The sequence below is a fragment of the Scylla paramamosain genome, chromosome 35 (genome assembly GCF_035594125.1).
Source record: "Scylla paramamosain isolate STU-SP2022 chromosome 35, ASM3559412v1, whole genome shotgun sequence".
In the NCBI taxonomy this organism is placed as follows: domain Eukaryota; kingdom Metazoa; phylum Arthropoda; class Malacostraca; order Decapoda; family Portunidae; genus Scylla; species Scylla paramamosain.
In genome coordinates this window covers 11,538,008-11,551,663 of record NC_087185.1, presented here as the reverse complement: position 1 = coordinate 11,551,663, position 13,656 = coordinate 11,538,008, and the positions used below count along the sequence as shown (strand labels likewise).

Sequence of the window (13,656 nt, the reverse complement as noted above, 5' to 3'; positions counted from 1 at the left end):
TATAAGTGTATCAAGGCAAGGCAATCTGTAATTTTCTACTGACCTCAATGGAAGTATACTAATATATACTTGCATTTTAATGTACTAAACAACAGGCAAATCCATTTAATGTAAAGAAAATATAATTTTGTATCAGATACTTTATTTTTGCGGTACGATCACTATCCTCGGGTACTTGGGCAGCGAGCAAACCAAAACACAGGACCACGCTTACTCGACTACCCTGCACAATGGATACATCACCGCCACAATCATGGACTACAGCGGAATTAAGAAAATTCCTGAAAGAACGAGCTATACCCTATTCTGGATATAGTAAAGCAAAGTAAAGGCCTTTGTATCGGCAGAACTGAGAGGCTATTGTTTACACTTTACACTCCTTCCTAACGGCGCGCGGCGCTTTCTTTAACTGAAGAATCATGATCAAGATAAGTACGTCGTACGTCCGCCAGCGGTGCTGTTCTCTTTTTTATTTCACTGATTACTTTCATATACAAGACGTGTCAGTGATATCTGATATTTTTCAACATTCCCAGATAAAATGCACAAGCCGAAATCAACATCCTTTTATTTTTACTGTTCATACTTAAAAAAAAAAATCATTACCTATTTTTAGTTTTATCTTATAATTCAATTAACAAAGCCTTATCATACACCAGTAAGTATGAATATTAATATTAATGGTTATATTTTTAATTTTAGATACACTTGTGCAGCAATTCATGCTGTACTTTTCCTGCACATCGATTTCAAATTTAGCTAAGAAACCCCTTTGCCCCAGGAAATCGGAGACAATTAAAAATGCTGGCGCTGATAGGTATCTACCAGCCTCACTGCGACGTCTCTAATTGCTCTAGGTCATGGAGGATAGCAAAGTTGTAGGCTAGTTCACCAGGATGGTCAGTGAAGGGAGAGGAAAGCCAAAACTGGTGGTGAACATTGAAGTCTCCAAGAATGGAGATCTCTGCAAAAGGGAAGAGGGTCAGAATGTGCTCCACTTTGGAAGTTAAGTAGTCAAAAAATTTCTTATAATCAGAGGAGTTAGGTGAGAAGTATACAGCACAGATAAATTTAGTATGAGAGTGACTCTGTAGTCGTAGCCAGATGGTGGAAAACTCGGAAGATTCAAGAGCGTGGGCACGAGAGCAGGTTAAGTCATTGCGCACAGAGTTAACCAGTATTCTCAATCATTCATCCCTTTCTCTGGTAAACTCTGGAACTCCCTGCCTGCTTCTGTATTTCCACCTTCCTATGACTTGAATTCCTTCAAGAGGGAGGTTTCAAGACACTTATTCATCAATTTTTTACCACTGCTTTGACCCTTTTATGGGACTGGCATTTCAGTGAGCATATTTTTTTATTGGATTTTTGTTGCCCTTGGCCAGTGTCCTTCCTAAATAAAAAAAATAAAAAAACATTCCTTGTCTAGACTCGAACTCACGCGCCGCACAACACGATCATAAATAATTAAGATGATCCCAGACTTTAGGCAGAGGAGGTAAACCGTGAAATAAAGTGTGAAAAATCTGAGAGAGAGAGAGAGAGAGAGAGAGAGAGAGAGAGAGAGAGAGAGAGAGAGAGAGAGAGAGAGAGAGAGAGAGAAGCATAGTAGTAGTAGTAGTAGTAGTAGTAGTGGCAGAACATAAACCTTGGCTCACCTGTGGACCCGCCTTGGCCAGAACGACAGACACTGATGAAGGCAAAGTCACTCACCTGAAAAGAAAGAAAAAAAAGATTGATATAAAAAAAATATATACAAGGCAGTACCTGTCATTCTGTAACCTAGGCTGAGATAAGAGAGAGAGAGAGAGAGAGAGAGAGAGAGAGAGAGAGAGAGAGAGAGAGAGAGAGAGAGAGAGAGAGAGAGAGAGAGAGAGAGAGAGAGAGAGAGAGAGAGAGAGAGTGTATAAATTCATTGCGCCTTAAAGCGGCAAACCTTTGTTGTTCCATACATAGTAACATGTATAAAAAAACGTAAACGAAGACTCTTGAAACATGATGTTATTTACTACATATAAACATACATAATAATAGATGTAAACAAGAGATACATATTCAGGACATGCCATCAATGAAGCAACGAGGCCAATGTCTTAAGGGTTGTCTGTGTCTTGCAGGACACACTCGCAGGACAGAGTAGCAGTCAGCACCCACCGAAGCGTGGGTGTCGCACCAGAATGACATCTAAATTATTGTCTTTGAGAATAAAGTCAAAGACACTGAGCAAGCCGACCCTGCGGCAGCATGTCCCTGACCGAGGGACACTCGAGACAGTAGTGGTGCAGACTAGTGGAGTTGGGTGCGTCGCACAGCTTGCAGCTGGAAAAGTGAGGAATGTCCCCAGCCGCAGACACTTGCCACACTGGTCGGTATCCAAGTGGAAGTCGAGCAGTCACAATGTTATGCCCTACGAACCATCAGACCATGTCGGCGATACTTTGGTGGGGAGAGACGAAAGTGATCCTAGTGCTGGATAGATACACTGTGAGGCCTCTCAGTCTCCGTGCGGTGGTGTGTCGAGTGAAGAGTGATCCTTTGGTAGTAGCGGGGGGAGGCTGTGGCGCCGTCGGGCAGGGGGAGTCGACATGCGTCCTTTGCTAGGAGATCCACCTGGTCGTTGGCTGCAATGCCAACGTGGGAGGGAATCTATGCGAAGTGAACGTTGAGGTAACTGTCCCGAGCTGAAACTAACTGATACAAGATTTGTTGAACTTGGCAGTGATAAGTGGGTTGTGGAGCAGAGAGGGCTTGAAGGGCTGACTGAGAGTCACACAAGATCACGCCATGCAGCTGGCGTTCACAGAGGAAAGTAACGGCCAGCAGGAGTCCCCGTAACTCGCAGTAGGTGGAGCTGGACGAGTTAGGCAGCCTGAGGCCAACCCAGCCTCCCTCCGGTGGCTCTACGTCAGACGAGTACATAGCGCACCCCGCACTGCCATCTCGCTGCACGGAACCGTCCACGTAGAGACGGTGCGCGGCAGGGACAGAGGAGCACACTGCACTGATGTGCTCCAGTGCCAGTTGTTTCTGCAGTGGTGGTGGGTCCGCCTTGGAAGTGGGTGTAAAGGGGACTTGTGGCGTGGGAATCCTCCAGGGAGGTGGACCATGATAGACCTCAACCACGGGAACACGCAGGTCAAGGCGCTGCAGGGTGGACCACATTGTGTTGACGAGGGTGCGGATGCCGGGACGAAGTGGAGGGCGGGGCGCAGCAGGGTCAAGTGATGCTCTCAGGACGTGAGAATAGTGCGGAGTAAGATGGGGAGAGTGGAGGCACTTAACACTGAAGGAGGAGACATTGGCGTATATTCTCTCTTTAACCGGTGGAAGATCAAGCTCGGTGAGCATATTTACTACCCTGGTGGAGGTGGGACACCCAAGGATGTACCGTATCACGGTATTCTGGAATTTTTCTAAAGGTTCTAGGGAGGTCTTGGAGAGCTGACTGAGGGTTGGGGAGAGATAGTCTATGACCGATCGTATAAAGGTAAGGTAAATGGTTCTTGCCAAGGGGATGGAGATTCCGGCAGTATTATTAGTTAGCCACTTGAAGGAGATAAACCGTTGTTCTAGTCGGTGCAGGAGGTCCTGTATGATGGGATGGATGCGCTGCCGAGCGGGTATGGCAGGAGTGACGCGCGCCGGCGCTCCCAGGTACAGGTACTGTGTGCAGGGCGAGATGATACAGTGTCCTGCAGTGAGCACAGAAAGTACTCTGGGGCCCCATGGATGAAATATTCGACTCTTGTCAGGGGAAAGGATGAGGCCACAAGCAGACGCCGATTCATGGAAAGCCTGGAGGAAGCGCTGAAGGTCAGGAGCAGAGTTGGAATGCACACATGTCATCAGCGTAACAGAGGACAGTAGCACCGGGAATGTCGGGAAGAAGTGTCAGCAAGCGGTGCATCAGGATATTGAAAAGGAAGGGGCTTAACACCCCGCCCTGTGGAGTACCAAGCTCGAGTTCCTTGTACGTACTACTTGCTCCTTTGAAGAGCACACGCGAGTTCCTGTTACGTAGATAACCACGTATCCATCGCAGGAGGTTTCCCCGCACTCCAAACTCAATCAGCTGGTCGAGAATAACCTCCCTGTTAGCAATGTCGAAAGCACTCTTGAGATCAAGAAAGGCTACTACACTGGTGGGGGATAGGCGGGCGTACAGCTCCATCAGGCAGTGATGCGTGCTCCTCTGTGGCAGGAAACCATACAGACAGGGAGATAACTTATCTTGTACACGAAACATGAGGCGGGTGAGGAGTACACGCTCTAACACTTTGCAGAAGCAGGAGGTGAGGGATATGGTCCTGAAATTATCTGTGCCAGGCTTTGGGATGGGCACAATGGTACTGGAGGTCCAGGCAGCCGGTACGTATCCCCTGCAGAAGCACAGATTGTAAAGTTGTAACAAGGGATTACCAGGGACTTTGAGGAGGAGTCGGAGGACCTGGTAAGTAACGCCGTCATTCCCGGGAGCTGTTGCCTTACACCTGGCGAGAGCACGGCGCAGTTCATCCCCTGTGATGAGCACGTCATCATCTTCATCCGCTCGAAGGAGTGCAGCCATTAGACGCAGGGTACTAAAGTTCCTGTGGGTGGAGAGAGCATCTTGAGTGTGAGCGGGAAGATTGCGTGCCTGCGCCTGCTCAGATCAGGTATCTATTAAATCTTGTTCATACTGAGCTGGGCTGTGGTGGAGAGCACTCGGGGATTTCCTCTTTATGACTTTGTTTATCATATGCCACATGGAGCCGGCGTTTGTCTGATGGTTGATGCCATCGGCGTATTTTCTCCAGGATTCTGTGTGCACACATTGTTGAAGGGCAACGAGGTCATCTCTGGATGCCTGGTACTGTAGAAGACGACTAGGTGTTGGTTGCCCCTGAAAGGCAAGGCCTTCATCCACAGCCTTCCTTTCTGCCTGGAGAATACGTTGATCCAGGGTCCAGGCAGAAGCCTCACGATTTCTCTTAACATGTGGACGCGTCACGTAACGGGTGTAAAAGTAATGTGTTGAGCCAACTAGGGAAGAGTACAGGTTTTCAGGTGACTGAAAATCAAATGTCGGTAGAAGACTGGAAGTACTGGGGCAGTACTTCGGAGGAATGGTGATGGGGAGGCGAGTATGAGGAAGAGAAGATCCACTTGGCAGGGAATACTGAAGCCCAAGAGCGATGTGGTCCGAGAAGAGAGTGCGGATAGAAAAACACTTGACGTGCGACGCTACCAAGCCGGAAGTGATGATGTGGTCGAGCGTACCACCTTGGGTGTGTGTGGCGCCCCCAGTAGGCCAGTGAGTGAGGCGGTGGCGGCGGATGTACTCAAGCAGAGGCAGCCCACTACGATTTGGGGTGGAGGAGACATCACCTAAGGCGGGGTGCCGGGCATTGAAGTCACCCATGTAAATCATGCCGCAAGGCGCAGCTGAGGGGAGAGCAGGGAGATTGATCCTTCCTGGAGCAGAGTAGACATTGCAGAGCCGCAGCTTCCCATCACCCACCGTGATATCAAAAAGCTGGAACGTCATGTCGTCATCTGTAGAGCAGCGCAGGAGTGAATGTAGCTCACAAGGCCATTCCTGACGTGATGAACATACGAGACGAAGCCAGGGAGAGGCGGAGCATCTTCAGGAACATGACAGCCTACAAAAGCTTCTTGAATGAGTATGGCGTGTGGGTGGTAGCGATCTATGTATGTTCTGAGAGAAATCAGCTTTGGGTAGGTCTTGATTCCACAGGCATTCCAAGAGATGATGTGAAGCTGCATTCCGTTATTGAAGGCTGCCTTTGAGTGAACGGAGGATCGGTGGGGACGTCAAAGTAGCGCTGTTGCGAGGCGCAACGGCGAGCGTCGTGGTAGGTCCTCAGGGAACCGCACACTGAGTCTCTCAAAGCTGGCGGCGATGTTGTCCAGCCTCCGAGAAAGTCGTGAGGGTCGCGACGAGTGCTTGGTTGGACTCGACAAGTGTGTCGAGTGTGCGGCCAGCGGCGGTCCTAATGCTAGCCGTACCCGCCTCAATGGCAGCAAAACGGGCATCAATAGCTTCGAAACGAGCTTCAATGGCCGTGCATCGCGCTGTCAACTGTGCGACAGTTTCACGAAGAACGCGCCGGCCCGCTGCCGTGGTGGTGGTGGTGGTGCTTGACGGGAGGTGTGAAGAGCGGGAGGCAGCGTGTTGACAACTGAGACGGCAGCGAGGGTGCGTCTCGCACATCCATGCCACACGTTAACTCCTGGTTCGTGACAGCGGGAACATTTCCACGCTGATGTGTCTGCAGTGGGCGGAAACGACGAGCAGTGTATACGCCTGGCAGCTCCTCCTGAGCCCGAGACGGGTCTACATGGACAGGGAAGCGAGTGACGAGGTAAGTCGGGAATTTCCGTGGCCTCTCGACTGAGTCTTCAACGACAAAAATGCTCCTTTTACGGCGCTATCAATAGTGTCAACACGCCTTCGTGAAATATAGACAAAGCGCGAGGCAACAGCTGACATTTTTACCTCTGCCAACTCTGTCAAGGTAGAACGCCTTGGTGACGTCAGAGAGCCAGCGAAGCTTCGTATCCACACTCGGGCTGCCACAGAAGATAAGCTTCACATAGTCAGCCCTTGGAGCAGATGCAGATGGGACAAGCCCAGCATGGGATGAATTGTGAGGATCATGGCTGGAAGGGGGAGAGAAAGGAGCCGTAGGATGTGGAGGCTCGATGTGCCGTGATGACTTGGGAGTGGGAGATAACGAGTTGCTCGTGTTCGAGGTCTGATCCATGGGCCGCTTGGTGGAAGTGGAGGGCTAGGTGGCAGAGGGGGAAACATCAACTTGAGGCTGCCAGGGGGTGGAGCCAGAACACTGCTTATTTAAATCCATTGGGGGCCAGTGTTGATCTGTGATGTCCTCATCGTCACTGAGAGCAAGATCGGCTTCAACGGCGGATATGGAGGCAGGGCCAGAGTACTCCATATTTTGTCACTCTGTCAAGGCTGGAGGACAGCAGCTGGCTAAAGCCCCAAAACCTCCTCAAAACGGAAGAGCTCTCTCAAGGGCTTGTTTACGTCCAGGGCGCCATTTTCCGACCCTTCATGACGTTAGTAGTAGTCCACGTTCAGTAGATAAGTTCACTACAACTTAACACTCACACAATAGCTTGTCCGTATAGCGGTAGTAGTAGTCCACGTTTAGTAGTTAAGTTCACTGTGAGAGCGTTCAAAATCACGTCCGTTTGGAACGATGACTGGGCAGACGAGAGACAGAGACAGAGACAGAGAGAGAGAGAGAGAGAGAGAGAGAGAGAGAGAGAGAGAACTACCAAAAACTATAAACTTGCATGGACTATTAGATTGTTAGACTTTAGGTAAACCTTTCCATTGCCTTCCGTGCACTTTTCATCTTACCACATTCGACGTATTTCTTAAACTCCACTGAGGTTTCGTGTCCACTGTTGACAGCTGCCAATACACAGAGGTTGCATACACTGTTTCACAGAAAATGGACAGGAAACATCATGAGGATATGAACATGGTTATAAAATCTAATACTTGTTTCCCAGTAAAACACGCAAGGATACAGTAATATATTAACGACGTAGGATAGTAATGCCAATAACTGCTTGTATTTCATTTGTTTACAAGCAGGTTTCACAAAAATTAAGAAGTTATTTCTCTTGACATCAGTAATTACATTCATTCGCTTCTTCAGGAATCAACTTCCATTATTAATGACGTTGCCCCGCTCATTAATACTGAACATAGGCTTTGCTTCAAACAACTTTTAAACCCAGTTAAGAATTTCACTACTAAGGTCAATAAGCATTTCTTGAAATAATCATTCAGTGCGTTTCTTCCCAGACCGCAATAACTTCAGGTAATGTGATATTTACCCACTTGTAATGATAACACTTTCACTGCCTAAAAATCTCTACTCATTATCGAGTTTGTTCGCGTTTTGATGCCAGGTCATTTTGTTCTTTTTCGTCTACTTAGGAACAGTTTCAGTAATAGTAATAGTCTTTGGCTTAGTTAAAGACTATTCCGAAGGAGGAGGAGGAAGAGGAGGAGGACACTGAAACACGATTCCCAGAACACTGAATGATATGAATATGCATTGCGTAAATAAATGGGCTAATCTGCTATCAATCTCTATTCCTGAGTCGTTTAAAAACATTCGCTGATGAACGTGCTAACTGCACTAACTAGTAAATACTCCCCACACACTCGTATGCAAGCTTGTGGGGTATCACTGGCCTCTCCCTCCCAACATTCAAAGTGCATCCTTGTACAGTAAAGTGCAAAATTGTACACATTTGAGAATCATATGCATTATTTCACTTTAGGAAAAAGGTTGCCTGAGACGCAAACACATACACACTAAAGCATAACTCACTATCTCCACACCATGACTGTCCTGCAACACTCCCTTACTGGTAGCTGACCCACAACACCGGTCTGAGAACACCGAGGCATGTTCTGTTACTTACTGTCCTGCAACACTTCCCTACCGGTAGCTGAGCCAGAACACCGGTCTGAGAACACCGAGAATTGTTCTGTTCATTACTGTCCTGCAACACTCCCCTACTGGTAGCTCAGCCACAACACCGGTCTGAGAACACCGAGGCATGTTCTGTTCCTTACTGTCCTGCAGCACTCCCTTACTGGCAGCTGAGCCACAACACCTGTCTGAAAACACCGAGACATGTTCTCTTCCTTACTTTTTTGTGACAGACAGATGGAAACCCGTGATGACATACTATTTAACAGCCCCCACTTACTTCACTTATCTACCTGCTTAGCTAAGAACAAGTTAATTTACCCAAAGTGATGAATTAGTGACCTAAAACTCAAATACCAGTTAATACGTGAACTAACGACCTGTTTTACATTAAGATTTCCTCAATGAACAAGAAAGTAATGGTTGGTAGTCGCCAGATATCTTTTTAAATGAATTGTAGAGTGAAATAATTTTAAGCGAATGTAAACTACTAAAACCAACAATAAACCAACATCAGACGAACAATTAACAGCTGCAAGTCTTCCATGACTGTCCTGCCACATCCCGCGGGACGCCAAGTGATCCGTAAAACAAGTCAGCGGAGCACCGAAGCGTATCTACTCCCTTAATTTTGGTAGTGTACGGATGAAACCCATTCCAGACAAGCGATTCCCACTCTTTGCTACTAGTTACTTACTTCATTTCCTATTTACTTATCAGCCTACCCTACTTACTACCTATCCACCTACCTAATTATAGCCTGTTTATTCTACTGCCCAGCTACCAAGCCTATTAACTTCCCTAGATACCTACTTAATACAACTGTCCTGCTTACCTACCTACCTGTCTGCAATTTCGTCTACACAAGAGGTACTTCCCTCTCCTAGAAGCACCAAGGCATTATCGCACAACGGGAGTCATCCAGCACTGATCAATAACTGAGGAATAAACGAAAAATAAAGTTGCGAGGGACTGAAATATGTAGCAAGGGTGAGGCTGGGTTGTGGGCTGCGTGACGACTTGTCAACCCGAGATTCCAGGAAAAGACATGAGGTACACCAAGAACGTAATGGAGATTAGTACGGGAATGAAAGTGTAGTAATGCAGGTCAGGAGTAAGGAACGCACGCTATGTAAATCCCAGGCGAATCTAGTCCTGTCTCTTTTGATGTCACGCAGGAAAGCAAACATGAATTAATTTTACTGGCGAGAAGGTGCGTCAATACAACGATCCTGTGTGTGGGCGGTGTGCAGATCAGCAAGGTAAGGAGGCAGAGACGGGAGGAACGTGAACTACAAGTATATATACGCCGCAGCAAATCAGGTTATTATACAACAAAAGAGAAATGGTAAAGAAAAAAAAATATTTGTCGTTAAAAAGAACTAGATACCATTAACTAGAAAGTAATCCAGGAATATTTAGGTGATGTGCAAAGATGAAAGAATCCAAAGAAAAACCATGATTAGTAAGAGCACCATTAAATATACGGTATCAAATAATTAATGCAGACTATAAAAAAAAAAGTCGAAATCTTTTCCGGAAACAGCGTTCGATAGCGCGGCTCACATACAGCTTATTGCAAACTCCGTGATTGGATTCATTCAAGCCCGACAACTTAATAAAGGTGTGATGGGAGTATTCATCTTAATGGCTGTTAACTGAACTACGTGGCTAACACTTACCATTGCATTTACGCTACTGAAACTGCTCTCTCTCTCTCTCTCTCTCTCTCTCTCTCTCTCTCTCTCTCTCTCTCTCTCTCTCTCTCTCTCTCTCTCTCTTGCTCAGTCACACACACACACACATATATGGTGACGTTCCTAAGGGCCTTCCCTACACCACTCTCCGCCGGAAACCAGGACGTCAGGAAGCATCTCAGAGGCGCACAACCAAAAGCTTTGTCTCGTCCCTGAAGACTGACTGGTAAAGTTGTTGTGGGAGTCCTAGCAGTGGCTTGTGTGTGTGTGTGTGTGTGTGTGTCATGGTATTCTATCATATTTTGCGTGTTTCTCTGACAGCACAAGGATAAAGGTCAAGGGCTACAAGTAAATATAAAAAAAATGCCATCCGCTGTACGCTGTGCCTCCTCTAGGCACACACACACACACGTACACACACACACGTGCTGCCTTGCCTTGACGAGGGTTGCTACTTCGATAGAGAGGAGTCGCATCAAACAAGCCTTGTCACTTTTTGATCCCTGCGAGGGCCTGTTTAGTGCTGACCGATCGAAGGCTCCTGAGATCCAAACGAATCCAAAGGGTTCAAAACTAACAATGCAGTACATACACTTTTCCCTGTACGCGACCATGTAACACTACTTTGATTAGACTCCAGCTAACAAGTACCATCTCTATTGGTAGTACACAGTAGTGGCCTTTCGCTAGTCATTTAAAGTCTTCCATTAAAACTCACTCCCATGACCACTGCTTTTCCTTCTGGGTAGGCTCCCTTAAAATACCCCATTGGACAGCGTATTATGGCCGGCCTGCCCGTATTGTGGCAGTACTTGGATTCTTTAGCCCTGGGCAACGACCGACAAAAGCTGCAAGACGCCATTAGGGAGACAACGAGGATGCGGGGAGGGCTGTGTGTGGCCACGAACCCTCGGTACACGAGAGGCTATTCTGTGAAGGAAAAAATCAGCTATCAATATAAAGACAAAACTGAGAATATATACCCACTGATCAGATTTGCACATTTTTAGGTTTCAATGAAGTGTATACAATATAATTTCTCTTATTGTGAAAATACACAAACTAAGCAAAAAAAATGTGCACTAATTTCCTAAGGGTGTCGCCTGCAGGTAAGAAGAGTGTAAGTCCAAGAATCTGTTTCATTATGACCACGAAGGGCAGCCGAAACTTACGAAGACGAGAAACACACACACACACACACGTTTTATTCTACGACTTAGACACACAACCAAGGAAGCTGAAGCATCTAGCCAAACATCTAGCCGTAGATGATTTAGAGCATTCAAAAACCACCCAGGCGTCAGTTCGATTTTAAAGTGAGGCCTCACGTCCACCACTTCATTACACCTACTATTCATCCACAGCCAACAAAGGTTACTGATCTCAGGTTGAAAGGTGGTCACCAGGTTAACCAGAAATATTGCAGTGAAGATGAAACTTAAAACTCGATTAAATCCGGTAAAATCCTCTTATTCATCACGCGTAAGAGAGAGAGAGAGAGAGAGAGAGAGAGAGAGAGAGAGGTATAAGTTAATTAAGGCAAACGGGAAGGAAATTGTTCATCACCATTAACCTAACGCTGCATTCATCTAGGTTCACAATGGTGTGTATGTGTCTTCCTCTCATTTAAAAATTTGCACTCACTTTGAATAACAATTACGGGGGAAAAGTATACGTAAAAGAGAAAATAATTAAAACTTCCTAAAATTCACTTACCACCATAACAACCACCATCACCACCACGATTCCTAGATGCTGCAACCGCAAATACCATCATCACCACCACCACAGTCCCGCACATTCACCATCGCTATCACCATCACCACCACCAGTGTAGACAACACCGCCACGTCCACACAGAATGCCAGGCCAGCACACAGAGAGGCACAAACACGAGGGTCACAATGAGCTCGTTCGTTTGCCTCTGAAACACAAAACCGTCGTTCATCAGATGGAAGAACGAGGCAATGAAAGAGCAAACTGGTGTATCTCTCTCAGTATCAACAGTTTGGCGAAAAAAATTATCTTTTCATATGCCTCATTAATCATGCAGGCCAAGAAACATGCAAACAAACACGCGGCACAGTCCCAGTGGTCACCTGCATGGCCGACAAGGGTTCATCGAGTCTGTGTTCACTGCCTCTGGTTCTGGACGAGTTTCGAAGCCCTTTGTGAAGCCTGCGGGATTAATTTATTTGTTTGTTAGTGATTCAGCCTTTCTGTTTGTTACTATCGGTGAAAATACCTGAGTTTATTTTGGGTATAACTTCTGGTTTGTTTTTCTGAAATTAAACTGACTTATTTTCACTTACACACACACACACAAAATAAATAAATAAATAAAAAAATCACATACACATAATGACAGTTCACTATCCCGCATCAATTCTATGACCACTGTAGATATCATGTACTTCTTACTTCCTATTTACTTTCTATTAATGTACATAATAAAAAAAAAGGTTTATTTTTAACACTCACTCTGCCTTTGTCTAATACCACGACGGCCGTTTTCTGCACTTACTCCGTCAATAGCACTTTTATTTTTCATCGAGTTCTTCATTGCCTGTTATCATAAAATCTATTTTCGTTTCTCTTTGATCTAACAGTGCTTCATCACATCCACTACCAGGCTTCACTCTCCTGACGGGAGCTATTCTGGTTCAATGAAGAGCTTCGAGCGGAATTTCTCAAGAGATTGCTACGTTCCTCTGTCTTCCCTGTTCGAAAATGACCCTACATTATTCTACAGTTCAGCTTGTGGTGTAGGTAGTAGTAGTTATACAGGACATACTTCGTTGTGTGTGTGTTTAAAGCTCCAGTATTTTTCCGGTAAGAGTGACGGCATGGACGCGTGCATCAGCCTCCCCACAATGGCCATGAAATGTAACACACTAAACTAATTAAGGATGGGAAACTGTATCGCGGTGGTTGTGTTTCTCTCACCGGCCGAGGTTATACGCTCCGAGCACCAGACAACTTCACTATGAGGAGGCACTACGGAGTTTTAGTTTTAAGCTTCTGTACGTTTTCTATCTTTCTGAATGACTGACTGGCCTCCTGACTTTTGATTCGCTTCCACATTCTGTACGTTTAATACGTCTTTCTGACTGACTGACCGCCTTTCTTTGTCCGTTCTCACTTCGTTCTCACTTTATGTATGTCTTATTAATCTTTCTAACTGATAGACAGACTTTCTTAGTTCCTTCTCACTTTCTTTATCTTTTATCTATCTTTCTCCCTGACTAACCGACTCTCTCTCTCTCTCTCTCTCTCTCTCTCTCTCTCTCTCTCTCTCTCTCTCTCTCTCTCTCTCTCTCTCTCTCTCTCTCACATACACACAAAACCACTGCCTAGTCAGCAACACCATTCACGCCACACGTGCAGATGCATCTCTTTATACCACTGTATGGGGAGAGAGGGTAGGGGTGGGGGCGGGGGGGGAGCATTAGAAGACTTAATATTTTCAACGCCTT

At 46.2% G+C, this 13,656-nt stretch overlaps 1 pseudogene; it reads right to left on the bottom strand.

The window, feature by feature from the left end:
• LOC135090663 (Y+L amino acid transporter 2-like) overlaps nucleotides 1-12,347 on the bottom strand; it is a 37,664-nt pseudogene extending 25,317 nt beyond the window's left edge.
• Nucleotides 12,348-13,656: the final 1,309 nt, after the last annotated feature.